The 17,294-nt window shown below is 36.8% G+C and overlaps 1 non-coding gene across 1 annotated transcript; it reads left to right on the top strand.

Moving 5' to 3' along the window:
- The first annotated feature begins 7,441 nt into the window (after window positions 1-7,441).
- On the top strand, window positions 7,442-7,576 carry LOC136145311 (small nucleolar RNA SNORA51). Its single transcript, XR_010658754.1, has one exon. It is a non-coding gene; the product is annotated as a small nucleolar RNA SNORA51 (small nucleolar RNA).
- The last annotated feature ends 9,718 nt before the right edge of the window (window positions 7,577-17,294 follow it).

Genomic DNA, 17,294 nt, shown 5'->3' with positions numbered 1-17,294 from the left:
GGACAGAAATGGTATGCATCTAACAGCAGAAGATATTAAGAAGAAGTGGCAAGAATAACACAGAAGAACTATACTAAAAAGATCTTCACAACCCAGATAATCATGATGGTGTGATCACTCACCTAGAGCCAGACATCCTGGAATGTGAAGTCAAGTGGACCTTAGGAAGCATCACTATGAACAAAGCTGGTGGAAGTGATGGAATTCCAGTTGAGCTACATCAAATCCTAAAAGATGATGTTGTGAAAGTGCTGTAGTCAATATGCCTGCAAATATGGAAGACTCTACAGTGGCAACAGGACTGGAAAAGGTCAGTTTTCATTCCAATTACAAAGAAAGGCAATCCCAAAGAATGCTCAGACTACCGCACAATTGTACTCCTCTCACACGCTAGTCAAGTAAGGCTCAAAATTCTCCAAGCCAGGTTTCAACAATACATAAACTGTGAAGTTCCAGATGTTCAAGCTGGTTTTAGAAAAGGCAGAGAAACCAGAGATCAAATTGCCAACATCTGTTGGATCATCAAAAAAGCACGAGAGTTCCAGAAAAACATCTATTTCTGCTTTATTGACTATGCCAAAGCCTTTGACTGTGTGGATCACAATAAACTTTGGAAAATTCTTCAAGAGATGGGAATACCAGACCACCTGACCTGCCTCCTGAGATATCTGTATGCAGGTCAAGAGGTAACAGTTAGAACTGGACATGGAACAATAGACTGGTTCCAAAGAGGAAAAGGAGTATGTCAAGGCTGTATATTGTCACCCTGCTTATTTAACTTATATGCAGAGTACATCATGAGAAACGCTGGACTGAATTAGGCACAAGCTGGAATCAAGATTTCTGAGAGTAATATCAATAACCTCAGATATGCAGATGACACCACCTTTATGGCAGAAAGTGAAGAAGAACTAAAGAGCCTCTTGATGAAAGTGAAAGAGGAGAGTGACAAAGTTGGCTTAAAGCTCAACATTCAGAAAACTGAGATCATGGCATCTGGTCCCATCACATCATGGCAAATAGATGGGAAACAGTGGAAACAGTGACAGACTTTACTTTGGGGGGCTCCAAAAAAACTGCAGATGGTGATTGCATCCAAGAAATTAAAAGACGCTTACTCCTTGGAAGAAAAGTTATGACCAACCTAGACAGCATATTAAAAAGCAGAGATATTACTTTGCTGACAAAGGTCCATCTTGTTAAGGCTAGGTTTTTTCTAGTATTCATGTATGGATGTGAGAGTTGAACCTCAGAGAAATCTGAGTGCTAAAGAACTGATGCTTTTGAACTGTGGTGTTGGAGAAGACTCTTGAGAGTCCCTTGGACAGCAAGGAGATCCAACCAGTCCATCCTAAAGGAGATCAGTCCTGGGTGTTCATTGGAAGGACTGCTGCTGAATCTGAAACTCCAATACTTTGACCACCTGATGCAAAGAGCTGACTTATTTGAAAAGACCCTGATGCTGGGAAAGATTGAAGGCAGGAGAAGAAGGGGACAACAGATGATAAGATGGATGGATGGCATCACTGACTCAATGGATATGAGTTTGGGTAAACTCCGGGAGTTGGTGATGGACAGAGAAGCCTGGCTTGCTGCAGTCCATGGGATCGCAAAGAGTCAGACACAACTGAGCAACTTAACTTTATGTCTTTTTTAGAGACTTGTTTGTTTAGGTCTTTTGCCCAACTTTTTGATCAGGTTGTTTGTTTTTCTGGTATTGAGCTACGTGGGTTGTTTGTATATTTTAGAGATTAATTCTTTGTCAGTTTTTTTGCTTGCTATTATTTTCTCTATTCTGAGGGCTATCTTTTCACTTTGCTTATAGTTTCCTTCATTGTGCAAAATTGAAAAACTTTTATTTAACAAACATAACCTGATCTAACATGGGTCTGTGAACCGCCCTGTAGAAAAGGCAATTATTTGTATTAACATTTTAGTAGCATTATGTCAGTTTCTCAGAAAATATTTTATACCTTGTCAAGAATGAGTTCATTGTCCTTTCAACTCACTGAATAACATTTTTGTTATGAATAAAATAAGTAGCACTTATTGTGCATTCTCTATAATTCATGGGTTAAAGTGATTCATGCAAGATGACATGTTTACTAATTGCAAAGCAACCCTCTGACACAGATACAAAGTTGTTGCGTCCATTTTACGGAAACCGAGTTGCAGTGAGGTTAAGGCATTTGCTGATGGGGGAGCTGGGATTCAAATCCAAACAATCTGCCTCTAGACTCTGCCCTTAACCCAATGTTGTATTATTTTCCAAAGTAACAGTACAAATATCAACTTGCAGTGTCTGCTAATAAAAATTTCAACAAGAAATGGACTTCTTAAAAAGGCTGACTGAAGAGTAGTTAATGAAGATAATTACAGAGGTATGGGTAAATTTAAAGAAATCATAAAAGGGATGTTAAGACAACTGGAAACTAACCAGAAGAAGCAAGCCAATGCCACTGCTGTCTGGAATAGCAAAGATAAGAATTGTGATAAGGAAGCTACAGTCAGAGTTGGCCCCTCTTTTCCTAGAGGGACTCAGCACTTGGCCGAATTGTGGTGACAGGATAGGAAGGGAATAGGGATAGAAATACGCTGACCTGTCTCCTCCTGTTCATCTATCTCCTGCCAATCATACCATGCTCTAAACACAATTAAAAGTCAGAAGTGAAGGGGGCCAGGTCAACTTAGCTCACAGGTTCAACCCATAACAAGGCTGAGAAAGGCAGAGAAAGAATCTGAAGATGGGGCTGTGATGGTGGCAAATGGAGAATCAGAAACACATGTGGAATAGAGGCTATATGTTTGCTTCCAGTATTAACAGTAGAACTCATAAATTAATCATTGTGTGCAATTAATTATTTATTAGATCTTATTATATTTTAGATGGCTTCAGTAGCTATTGTCTTACTTTGGTTTCTCATGGTAGATTCCTGTCAAAGAAATTAATATAAAATTCATATATATTTATTATTGTAAATGGCATGTAAGTCATGGAAAATTAAAACTACCTCATCAAAGAATGTATGTGAGCATAAATAGTCATGGTATCTTAAAAGTAGCTAATCACGGTACAGTAATTCAAGTGTTTTTCAAGGACCAAAAACTGTTAATTCAGAAAGCATATGTGTAGTTTATATTTAGTTTACCATTCATATTATCAAAAATAGATTTTAGCATTAAAGTTTCCCTAGTAAATTGATTATTTATTTTAAAGCCAAAATGAAAAGTTAAAAATACTTATATGTTTGAATATTATGGCTACCAGATTTAACTGTGGCAAAAACACAATTTGTTGTTCTTTGGGTTATGCTATGGAGATGAGGATAGGTTTAATAGTCAGGAACCACAACTGCTCTTTGAACCCATCATAATTGACAATGCCTACAGTAGACAATGCTTCTGAAGGAAAGACCTTTTAATCACTAATTCACTAATATCCAGGAATATAAACTCTAGAAATTGAGATAGATCATTGCTATTTTTAACGTACTTTTAAAACACAGTAGGTTTTTGTATGGATTGCCTCTCAGTACTAAAAACATTACCAATGATTGCACATTGTTAGATATACAAAAATGGAAAGAATAAAGGTAGTTTTTCTTCTAATACTGGTAGGGCTTACATGAAACCATTAGGCAATACATGGGGTATAGCAGGGAAAATAACTGACATTTTGTTAATCATTACCATAACATTATTTGATGTTTTGCTTATTTTTCCTAGGTGTTTGGATATTCATTTTGTATATATTGTCTCAAGTATTCTCACAATAATTCCATGAATTTCTATTGTTATTATCCATAGTTTTCAGATAATGGAGACTGACGTTCAGAGCAGTTAATTATCTTACCTATGATCTCACATGTCTTGAGAATTCAGCAGAGAATAATCTCAAATAGTGTATCAACCCTAAAATTGCTTTTAGCATAAACAGGAATATAAACTTGCTAAAGGACAAGGTTTTTAGTCTGTAGCTAGATCCCTACTGTGTGGGACATAATAACATTGAAATGGTTATTGAAGAAATGCATTTGAAGTCTACCTAACTCTGAGTGTCACACTCTCAACATCTTAACTCAAGTCTAACTCTCATCTAACTTTGAGTGTCTCAAGTCTACCTAACTCTGGATTTCACAGTCTGAACATCCACAGAAGACTGCATAGTAAAAAAAATGGATTTGAAAAGAAGCAATTGATATATTTAACATATTTTAAATGTTTGCTTTGACAACCAAAAACTTATATAAACATTATGTGACAGTATGCTTATCTGTCACTTAAATGTTTATTAGAAAAATAGCAAAAAATTTTCGTATGTGTAATACCATCTTATATATTCTATTTTAAAATTTTAAAAATCATGAATGCATTGTTAATGTCATACATATTCAAAAAATAAGGAAAAGAGAAACAGGAGAGTGTAAAAAGTAAAATCAATGTAAAATAAGATTGAAAGTAAAGAAACATAAAACCCAAACTTGGAATACCTGCAGTAATCTCCATTTCATACTGTTTGAAAGATTTAAAATAGGACCCTAAAGGACAAATTGTATAGTAGTTTGAATATTCTTTGGCATTGCCCTTCTTTGGGAATGAAATGAAAACGGAACTTTTCCAGTCCTGTGGCCACTGCTGAGTTTTCCAAATTTGTTGAAAATTTGAGTGCAGCAGTTTAAAAGCATCATCTCTTAAGATTTTAAATAGCTCAGCTGAAATTCCATCACTTCCACTAGCTTTGTTCTTAGGTAACACTTCCATAGGCCCACTTGACTTCACACTCCAAGATGATTGGGTCTAGGTGAGTGACCATATTATAGTGGTTATCTGGGTTATTAGAAGCTTTTTTGTATAGTTCTGTGATTCTTGCCACCTCTTCTTAATCTCTTCTGTTTCTGTTAGGTTTTCGCCATTTCTGTCCTTTAATTGTGCCCATCTTTGCATAAAATGTTTGCGTGGTATCTCCAGTTTTCTTGAGGAGATCTCTAGTCTTTCCCACTCTACTGTTTTCCTTATTTCCTTGTATTGGATAAAAAAGGCTTTCTTATATCTCTTTGCTATTCTCTGGAACTCTGCATTCATTTGGGTATACCGTTCCCTCTCTCCTTTGCTTTTCACTTCTCTTCTTTTCTGAGTTATTTGTAAGGCCTCAGACAACCACTTTGCCTTCTCACATTTGTTTTTCTTTGGGATAGTTTTGGTCACTGCCTCCTGTACAGTGTTACAAACTTCCATCTGTAGTTCTTCAGACACTGTGTTTACTAGGTCTAACCCCTTAAATATATTCATCACCTCCACTGTATAATAATCAGTTCAGTTCAGTTCAGTTGCTCAGTTGTGTCCAACTCTTTGTGACCTCATGGACTGCAGCATGCCAGGCCTCCCTGTCCATCGCCAACTCCCAGAGTTTACTCAAACTCATGTCCATTGAGTTGGTGATGCCATCCAACTATCTCATCCTCTGTCGTACCCTTCTCCTCTCGCCTTCAATCTTCCCAGCATCAGGGTCTTTTCCAATGAGTCAGTTCTTTGCATCAGGTGGCCAAAGCATTGGAGTTTCAGCTTCAACATCAGTCCTTCCAATAAACATTCAGGACAGGTTTCCTTTAGGATGGACTGGTTGGATCTCCTTGCTGCCCAAGGGACTCTCAAGTCTTCTCCAACACCACAAGTCAGAAGCATCAATTCTTCAGCACTCAGCTTTCTTTGTAGTTCAACTCTCACATCCATATATGACTACTGGAAAAACCATCTCTGACTAGATGGACCTTTGTTGGCAAAGTAATGTCTCTGCTTTTTAAAGTGCTGTCTAGGTTGGTCATAAATTTTCTTCCAAGGAGCAAGCGTCTTTTAATTTCATGGCTGCAGTCACCATCTGCAGTGACTTTGGAGCCCCCCCAAATAAACTCTGTCACTGTTTCCTCTGTTTCCCCATCTATTTGCCATGACATGATGGGACCAGATGTCATAATCTTAGTTTTCTAAATGTTGAGAGTGAAAAAGCCAACTTTGTCACTCTCCTCTTTCACTTTCATCAAGAGGCTCTTTAGTTCTTCTTCGCTATCTGCCTTAAGGGTGGTGTCATCTGCATATCTGTATAATAATAAGGAATTTGATTTAGGTCATATCTGAACGGCCTAGTGGTTTTTCCTACTTTCTTCAACTTAAGCCTTAATTTTGCAATAAGGAGCTCATGATCTGAGCCACATTCAGCTCAAGGTCTTATTTTTGCTGACTGTAGAGCACTTCTCCAATTTCATCTACAAAGAATACAATCAATCTGATTTCAGTATTGACCATCTGGTGATGTTCATGTGTAGAGTTGTCTCTTGTATTATTGCAAGAGAGTGTTTTCTATGACCAGTTTACTCTTTTGACAAAACTCTGTTAACTTTTGCCCTGTTTCATTTTGTACTCCAGCTCTTAATGACTCGAGTAACCACAATGTGTGACCATTCACCCAGAGCCAGACATCCTGAAATCAAGTGGGCCTTAGGAAGTATTACTATGAACAAAGCTAGTGGAGGTGATGGAATTAAATATGAGTTATTTAAAATCCTAAAAGATGATGCTGTTAAAGTGCTACATTCAATTTGTCAGTAAATTTGGAAAACTCAGCTGTGGCTATAGGACTGAAAGAGTTCAGTTTTCATTCCAAACCTAAAGAAGGGCAATGCCAAAGAATGCTCAAATTATCACACAATTGTGCTTATTTCACGTGCTAGCAAGGTAATGCTTGAAATCTTTCATGTTAGACTTCAACAGTACATGAACTGAGAACTTCCAGATGTACAAACTGGATTGAGAAAAGGCAGAGGAACCATAGATCAAATTTCTAATGTCCATTGAATCATAGAGAAATCAAGTAAATTCCAGAAAAATATCTGCTTCCTTGACTACACGAAAGTCTTCTACTGTATGGATCCAACAAACTATGGAAAATTCTTAAGGAGAAGGGAATACCAGACCACTTTACCTGTCTCTTGAGAAACCTGTATACAGGTCAAGAAGTAACAGTAGAACCAGACATGGAACAGTGGACTGGTTTAAAACTGTGAAAGGAGAATGGCAAACTATATATTGTCATTCTGTTTAACTTATATGCCGAGTACATTATGCGAAATGCCAGGATGGATGAATGAGAAGGTGGAATCAAGTATGCCAGAAATATCTGCAGCCCTCAGATATGCAAATCACACCACCCTAAAGGCTGAATGCAAAGAGGAACTAAAGAGCCTTTCATCTTGATGATGGTGAAAGAGGAGAGTGAGTAACAAAGCCTGCTTGAAACTCAACATTCAAAAAACTAAGATCATGGCATCTAGTCCCATCACTTTATCACAAATAGAAGGGGAGAAAGTGGAAGCAAGACAGATTATTTTATTGGGCTCCAAAATCACTGTGGATTAGGACTACAGCCACAAAATTAAAAAACACTTGCGGCCTCCCGATGCTTACCACAGGCTGTGTTCTTACACTGACTGTATAGAAAGAGGAGGCAGAGTAAATCACCCCATATACACCTCAGCCCAGGCAGGCCCTTTACCTGGTCTGTATTGTGAATGGGGAGACATGGAGGTTAAAAAAAATAAATAATAAAATAAATAAATAAATAAAATAAAAAAAAATAAAAAACACTTGATCCTTGGAAGGAGAGCTGTGACAAACCTAGACAGCATATTAAAAAGCAGAGACATCACTTTAGTGACAAAGATCCATATAGTCAAAGCTATATTTTTCTCCCAGATTTCCCAGGTGTTGCTTGTAGTAAAGAACCTGCCTGCCAATGCAGGTAGATATGAGATGTGAGTTCGATCCTTGGGTTGGGAACAGCCCCTGAAGAAGGAAATTGCAATCCACTCCAGCATTCTTGCTTGGAGAATCCCATGGAGAGAGGAGCCTTGCAGGCTGCAGTTCTTAGGGTGGCACAGAGTCAGACACTTGGCACGTTTTTCTAGGGGTCATGTTTGAATGTGAGAATTAGACCGCAAAGAAGACTGAGCACTGAAGAATTGATGTTTTTGAATTGTGGGGCCGAGAAGACTCTTGAGGGTCCCTTGGGCAGCAAGGAGTACAACAAGTCAATCCTAAAGAAAATCAACCCTCAATATGCTTTGAAAGGGCTGATGCTGAAACTGAAGCTTCAATGCTTTGGCCACTTGATGCAAAGAGGCTGAGAAGGGCTGAGAGCAGGAAGAGAAGGGGATGACAGAGGATGAGATGGTTAGATTGCATACTTGACACAATGGACATGAATTTGAACAGGCTCTAGGAGATTGTGAAAGACAGGGAAGCCTGGCATGTTGCAGTCCATGGGGTCACAAATAGTCAAATAGGGTATAGTGACTGAACAACAACAAGAAAAGAACAAAAGAGAGTCAATTCAAAACTCTAATTTCAATTTGATAACTCACATAGCACACCTTTAGAATAATAATTAAACATTCATAGATATTTTTCAGTATTTCCAACACTTTCTACTGAAATTTATAAAAAATTCAGTAAGTTGATAGTGTGATAAATCCTTACAAAAATGTCAAACAGTCTCAGAGGCTATTTTTTTTTTTTAAATGTACTATTTCTCTATATAATGCCCAATTAATAGATCATGGGGGACATTACTTTAAAACAAACCTTGCTCAGTTTATCTTGTAGCCATGCGTTCTGGGAAACAAACTCACTCAGAAGGATAATGCAGATAGTGGAGTGCAGTTTATTACTCCAGCGGGCCCAAGGCAGAGTCTCCTTCAACCAGTTTTTTTTGAAAACCTTATATACCCTAAATGTACGTGCTCAAACCCACCTCCTCAAATTCTCTGAAACTAGTCTGAACAAAGGAAAAGAAAGATACAATCAAAGTTAACCTGTGAATTCTTATGCCTTAAGTCTAGGTAGTTAACAGTGGACAATTATCAATAGGCCTGTGGTCATACTCCAATAAGCATAATAGAATTTATGATTCTATTCGGTTACACAGATAATTAGGGTTTTCTTTTAGGCGTGGGAGAGTCTAGGTACGAGCCCTGGGGCTCTTCCATCTGGGGGGCTGGTTTTCCAGTTGGTATGTGCTTCCCATAGACACTGGGTATAGAGCTCAAAGTCCACAGTACGGCCCAAGATGGCGTCCTGCTTTCAAGATGGAGCCTGCTCCGTCTGATTCTCCTTCATTTATAGTAAATATTTCAGTCTTAACTCTATTAAACAATGACTATCTATGATTTGAAAATTATTCATATGACAGGAATCCTATGACAATGTGTCCTAATTATTCTTGGAAATATTTTTCTTGCTCTTGTATAGCAATAATATGAAAAAAACACAAAACTTTCATTTTGTACTTGTATGCGTGCTCATGATTGCTTTAACCTGAATTTCACTGTAATTTTTAAATGTACAAAATAATTCACCATCTCTGGATTTCATTTCGTTTAAAATCGAATTTTAACCCACATGAAACATTTTTCTGTAACTTGAAAAATCTTAAAAAAAAAATCTTTTAAAAATTAATGCTAGTCCTGTCTTTAATATTGCATCTGATTAAAAGCATTACTTTTGCAGAATGTTGATTTGAAAAGTAAAGCCTGGTTAAGGGAAGATACATTGTCTAGGGAAAAAAAAAATTCACATAAGAAAAAAATTAAACCCTAACATGTAAATGATGAAAGATCAAAAGGAACCCTGAAATTTAATTTTATTTTAAGGATAATAAAGGGGAAAAAGTATGAATTGATTTCCCTTAATCACTCTGAAGTATTTTGGGCCTTTAGCATAATCACCTTTAGAAGATCCCTGGAGTATTTGATGAGTTATATACATAGCAATAATAACAAAGAAAACACCACAAAGCCAAGGAAAGAATAAAATAATTCAGTGACTAAAAGAAAAAAAAAAATAGTCTAATGCTGTGTTTCCAAAGAGTGCAATGCCTGGAGTCAGTGAAGACAGGGTCAAAAGGGCTTTTTACCCCAGGTCAAGCTGAGCAATTGTGTTCTTACTGAGAGTAGTACTGAAACCCAGAAGGTAGAACTCCAAGTGACTGCACTGAATAGATTACCTCTATCTCTTAAGGCGGACCTTGTTCTTGTTTATGTATATTTTGTACAGCTTTCTTTTTGAAATAGGTAAGAAGATGCCATAGAAGTAATAGCTGTTTGTTCTGCTTTTTATTTGTAAGTGAAATGAACTGCAGGCTCTCAGTAAGCAAATTAAATAAATGCCTACTGGCATTCTGGATGGCTGTGAGGGTGAGGGGAGAGAAAGACACAGTCTCTGTGCACAGGAGGCTTTGGAAAGAAGTAAAGTGAAAGTTTATAACCCTTTTTGTGAATATTTTTGTGAATATGGTGACAAAGAATGCTTTGAAAGCACAAGGAGTTTTCCTAGATAATGTGACATGATGCCTGAGATGAAGAGTAGGAAGAGAAAGAGTCAGCTGAGAGATAAAAATATTAGAGATAAAAGAAGGAAATTGCTTTAAAATGTTGTGTTGGTTTTCTACAACAAGGCAAGTCAGTTATATACATATATATATATCCCATGTATACATATGCCCATCCTCTTGAGCTTCCTTCCTCTCCCACCATCCCATCCTTCTAGATCTCCCAGTGTTACATAGCAACTTCCCCCTCTCTATCTATTTTAGCCATGATAGTGTGTATGTTAATGCTGCTTTGTCAGTTCCTCCCACCCTTTCCTTCCCCTACTGTGTCCACAAGTCCAGCCTCTATACCTGCAAATATCCATTGTGTGTTACCTGCTCAGATATGTACAATTCTTTGCAACCCTATGGACTGTAGTCCACTAGGCTCCTCTGTCCATGGAATTCTGCAGGCAAGAACACTGGAGTCAGTTGCTGTTCTCTTCTCCAGGGAACCTTCCTGACCCAGGAATCAAACCCGTTTCTCCTGAATTGCAGGCAGATTCTTTCCTCTTAGTTACCAGGGGAACATCTCCATTCCTTCCTTGAAAATAGTTTCATTAATATCATTTTTTCTGGATTCATATATATGTATTAATATATAATATTTGTTTTTCTGTTTCTGACTTACTTCACTCTGTATAATAGGCTCTAGGTTCATTTATCTCATTACAACTGACTCAATTTCATTCTTTTTATGGCTAAGTGATATTCCATTGTATATATGTACCACTTCATCTTCATCCATTCATCTGTTGATGGACATCTAAGTTTCTTCGGATAGCTTACGGTGAAGGGTGTCTGATTCTTGATCTCTGAAGAAGATTTAGTTTCGGGACCAGGGACCAGGGACCAGGCTTGATCAACAAGAGCTTTTGTATAGCAGAGTTTTATTAAAGTGAAAAGGGACATAGAAAGCTTCTGACTTAGACATCAGAGCGGGGACGGAGAGTGCCCCCCTCGCTAGTCTAAGCAAGGGAGTTATATACTTTTTTAATTGGTTATTACAATAAATCAAAAGAATATCTCGAGGTTGTAAAGATATAACTAGACCCACTCCCATAATTTCAATTTTAAGATAAAAGGATTAGCCAGAAGATTTTCAGGAAGGAGAACTGTCCTCAAGCAGAATACATTGCTGTCATATAATCTTTAGTACAGAGTTTAAACTGAGTTGTTTCTTGTGTAATGATCAGTTCCTGGCTTAAAGATAAAAAATGTTTTATGTGACTAAGATTAAGAAATGTGGAGGAAAAAAAAAGACATTTGTCCTCTCCTCCTCCTTGAGAATTCCAGACCTGTCTCTCCTCCTCAGGGACCCTAGACTTCTTATCAACATGCCTAGGAATTGACTTTCTCACCTCCTTGTCCTGGCTATTATAAATAGTGCCACAATAAACTTTGGGATCTTCAATAAGTAGTGCTGGGAAAACTGGACAGCTAAGTGTAAAACAATGAAATTAGAATACTTTCTAACACCATACACAAAAATAAATTCAAAATGGATTAAAAATTTAAATGTAGGCCAGAAACTATAGCTGCCTAAAGGAAAATATAGGCAGTACACAATTTGACATCAATTGCAGCAAGGTTCCCTCTGACCCACTTCCTATTGTAACAAAAATAAAAACAAAAAATAAACAAATGGGACCTAATTAAACTTAAAACCTTCTTCACAGCAAAGAAAATGATAAATAAGATAAATAAATAAACCTCAGAATGGGAGGAAATAATTGCAAACAAATAAACTGACAAAGGATTAATCTCCAAAATATATAAGCAGCTCATACAGCTCAAAATCAGAAAAACAACCCAATCAAAAAATGGACAGAAGGCCTAAACAAACATTTCTCCAAAGAAGACATACAGATGGTCAACAAACTCATGAAACAATGTTTAGCAGTGTTCTTTCTTAGAAAGATGCAAATCAAAACTACAATGAGGTCTCACCTCGCACCAGTCAGAATGGCCATCATGAAAAAATCTACAAACAGTAAATGTTGCAGAGATGTGGAGAAAAGAGAACCCTCCTGCACTGCTGGTGGTATAAAGTGATATAGCCATTGTGCAGAACAGTAGGAAGATTTCTTTAAAAATTACAGGAATGCATCTACCACGTGTGCTGTGCTGTACTAACTCAACTCAGTTGTGTGCAGCTCTTTGCGACACTCTGGACTTTAGCCTGTCAGATTCCTCTGTCCACAGGATTTCCCAGGCAAGAATACTGGAGTGGGTTGCCATGTCCTTCTCCAGGGGATCTCCCCAACCCAGGGATTGAACCAGCCTCTGTTTTGTCTCTTGCATTGGCAGGCAGGTACTTTACCACTAGCACCACCTGGGAAGCCCTAAATCTACCATATGACCAGCAATTTCACTATTGGTCATATACCCTGAGAAAATCACAATTCCAGACAGCAAGTTCTTGTCAAAAGTGGGAAGAGTACTAAGATTTGTTGATTGCTCAGTACTTTAAGAAAGTAAATTGTGTATGTTTTACATATTTATAAAGTTATATATGTTTATAACTATATAAGTTATAAATTATCAGACTTATATGTTATTTATATATTAAGTTACATATATTGTGATACAAATATATATTATGAACAAATTACTAAATTATATGTATATATGTATCTCAATGTGTGTTTGTGTGTGTGTGCATGCTTGCTACAGTAGAAAAGAATGGCTTTGATGTTTGTATGGCATTCTAAAGCTTTCTTGCTGGAATGTTATTGGAAGTTACCAAAGGTACTGGGGAAAATTAATAATAATATGAGGATTTATGTTTTAGAGAGTTACCAGTTACTCAGTGGTAACTGTCTCAGGATTGATTTGTAAGGACCATAGTATGAAACAAGGAGCAAAAAAGAATTTTACTCTAGGGCTGCTAAGAAGTGATAAAGGAGGTAAACTTCACTTGTTCAAAAAGTAGAAATGGCATCAGACTTTTCAGATTCTAGGCCCTTCATATGCCAATCCTGTAACTTTGGATAACTATGAAAACTTTCTAAAGTTCAATATAGATGTAATGGTAGCATAAATCTCAGAGAATATACTTAACCTAATTTGAGCATATTAATTATTTTCATAAGACAGAAATATAGCTTCATTGAATATAATGTATACAATAAACTTCAAATATTTTTAAGTGTACTTATTTTTTTTTAGTTTAGGATTGATATATCTATATACCTGTGAAATCAACAGTAAAATCAATACAATGAGCATATACATCAACTCAGTAATTTCTTCATGGTTCCCTGTAATCAATATTATGTAAATCTCTTTAAAGATAATCAACTTTTTAATTTAATTACTTTTTAATTTTAAAGTCATCATAAATTCAGACAAAGATAGTAAGGATACCCAGTATTCTTTACCCAGTTTCCCAGAGTGGATACATCGTATATAACTATAACACAATATCAAAACCTAGAAATTGACTTTGTGTTCTGCTGTGTCTGACTCCGTGACTCCATGGATTGTAGAGCACCAGGCTCCTCTGTCCATGGTGATTCTCCAGGCAAGAATACTAGAGTGGGAGCTTCCCAACTCAGGGATCGCACCCAGGTCTCTCACATTGCAGGTGTATTCTTTACCATCTGAGCCACCAGAGTAGCCCAAGAACACGGGAGTGGGTAGCCTGTCCCTTCTCCAGGAGATCTTCCCAACCCAGGGATTGAACCAGGGTCTCCTGCATTGCAGGCGATTCTTTACCAGCTGAGCTACCAAGGAAGCCCAGAAATTAACTTTAGTACATGTCATTTTGGAGCGTCCTTCGTAGCTCAGAGGTAAAGAATCCATGTACAGTGCAGCAGCCACAGGCAATGCGAGTCCCATCCCTGGGTTGGGAAGATCCCCTAGAGGAGGGCATGGTGACCCACTCCAGTATCCTCGCCTGGGAAATCCCAATGGACAGAGAAGCCTGGCGGACTACACTCCGTAGGGTGGCAAAGAGTCGGACACGACTGAAGTCACTTAGCACACACACACACACACACACACACACACACATGCCATTTGATCACATGTGTGAAATTATGTAACCACAATGGAGTGTAGGATCATTTTATCACTACAAAGAGCTTTCTTGTACCTTTCCTTTATAATCACAATTATTTCTTCCCCTTTGCCTTGCCTCACTCTTGGCGATCGCTGACTGTCTTTGTTCCTATAATTTTATCATTTCAAAAATGCTATATAAGTAAATGGAGTAGGAAATGGCAACCCGCTCCAGTATTCTTGCTTGGGAAATTCTGTGGACAGAGGAGCCCAGCAGGCTGCAGTCCATGGGGTTGCAAAGAGTCAGACATGACTGAGTGACAGAGCACACACATATAAATAAAATCATATAGGATGTGATCTTTTGATACTGGCTTTTTAAAAAAGTAGCATAATACACTTGATATCCATCTAAGTTGTCACATGTATCAGTCATTTGTTGTGATATTGTTGAGTAGTATTGTATGGTATAGTTGTGCCACACCATTTTGAACAAGTGTGTATAGATTTTTGTGTGGACAAAAATTTTTATTTCTGTAGGAAAATATTCAGGACTGCAGTTGACAGGGCATAAATTAAATGTATTTTGGCTTTGTTTATTGTTTTTTAAAGAAATTGGCAAAGCTTTTTCCAGACTGGATGAATCAGAGTGTATTCCTAACAGTCAACGTGTACAAGTGACCCAGTTTCTTTGAATCCTCACCAGCATTTGATATTGTCATTAAGAAAATAAATTCACATGTTCTAAGATTTGTATAGTGATGTCTTATCATAGTCTTAACTGGAATTTCCTTGATGGCTAGTAATGTTGAACATCTTTTAATGTGTTTATTTTCTATCTGCATATGGTCTGGTATCTGTTCCATATATTTAGCCCATTTTCTAATTGGGTTATCTTTTTTTTTTTTTAATTCTTAAAATTTGAGAGTTCTTTAAGTATTATGTAAATAAAAAGTTTTTTGTAAGATATATGGTTTGAAATAAACCTTCCCACTCTATAGTTTGTCTTTTCATCTTCTTAACAAGGATGTCTCAGGAGAAAAATAATCAATTTCAATGAATTCAGTTTATCAATTTTTTCTTATGTGAATCATACTTGTGTTGCATCTGGTCTAGGAACTCTTGACCAAGCCTTAGATCCCAGATTTTTCTTCAATATTTTCTTCTAAATGTTTTAGTGATTTTTGTTCTGCATTTAAATCTGTGATCCACTGTGAGGACTATTTGTATAAGGTCAGTGTTCACTTTTGTACTATATTTTACACACACATATTTATATACATACATACATAGTTACATACATATATACTGTACATAGCCAGGGTTTTTAGATGTATTTAATAAGAGGATTATGGAAAAGCATTCTCTATCCCACCTTTTCAAAAATGAACGTCCCCTCAAAATTGATCTTTGAAATCACAATAATAGCAATGTACTGTCTGGTTCATAATATACAGAAAACTAAAATATATGTCAACAATACCACAAAGGGAAAGAGAGGACATATTCATATTATAAACACAGTCAACTAGATAAACAAAATAAAGAGATATGGCTAATAAACCAAAAAATGTTATGAGATAGAATCATAAAATATATTCAATTAATTCATAAAAATGAAGACAAGGTGAACGAAGAACAGATAAGACATTTATAAAACAAATAGAAAGTAGATTTTTTAAAATCAAGCATGTCACTCATTAAATTAAATGTAAAAGGTCAACATGCTTAAATCAAAAGTCATCAATTACTAGAATGAATTTTGAAGTATGGTACAACTGTATGCTGTCATTAAAAAATAAAACTTTAAAAATAAAGAAATATATGTTTAATATAAATGGATGAAAAAATATACCATGCCAATGCTAATCAAACTCAGGCTGGAGTTACCACATAATTTCAAACAAATTGCATTACTAGGAACAAAGTGGATCATTAACGAACGTCAGCAGAGTCTTTTCATTAAGCATATATAAACATCTTGGGCTTCCCTGGTAGCTCAGCTGGGAAAGACTCCACCTGTAATGCAGGAGACCCCAGTTCAATCCCTGGGTTGGGAAGATCCCCTGGAGAAGGGATCTACCCTCTCCAGTGTTCTTGGACTTTCCTGGTGGCTTGCCCAATAAAGAATCTGCTTGCAATGTGGGAGACCTGGGTTCAATCCCTGGGTTACCAAGATCTCCTGTAGGAAGGCATGGCAACCCACTCCAGTATTCTTGCCTGGAGAATCCCCATGGACAGAGGAGCCTGGAGGGCTATAGTCCATGGGGGTCACAAAGAGTCAGATATGACTGAGCAGCTAAGCACAGCCCAACACATGTAAACATCTTAAACTTATGTCAGTATACTGACAGAATAGTGATGCAAGAAGTGTTAGCTAGCAATGCTGAAAAGAAAAGCCAAAAAAATTACAATTATAGCTATAAATTTTAATACTACTGTTTCAATAATCAAAAGGAAAAACAGGCAGAAAATTATTAAGATGTTTAAACTTGAACAGTATTGTTAGACAACTTCATCTAATTGATATTTATAGAACACTCAAACCAGTAACAGCAGAATTCACATTCTTTTGAAGGGCACACACAGCAATTATCAAGATGGATCATATTCGAGCAATGAAATATTCTCAATACATTTAAATGAAGTAAAACTAAGAATTTTCCTTTGGCCATAATGAGCTTAAATTAGAAATCAAGATCAGAATAATACCTGAATTATCTTCAAGTGTTTTCAAAACTAAATAACACTTGTCTCAACAGTGCATGGACAAAACAGAATATCAAAAGGGAAAATAGACAGCATTTTGTACAGAATGAAATATAATACAAACATGACATATCAGACCTGTGTACTTCAACTGAAGCAGTGC

The sequence above is a fragment of the Muntiacus reevesi genome, chromosome 12 (genome assembly GCF_963930625.1).
Source record: "Muntiacus reevesi chromosome 12, mMunRee1.1, whole genome shotgun sequence".
NCBI classification, from domain to species: Eukaryota; Metazoa; Chordata; class Mammalia; order Artiodactyla; family Cervidae; genus Muntiacus; species Muntiacus reevesi.
This window is presented reverse-complemented; position numbering and strand designations above follow the sequence as displayed.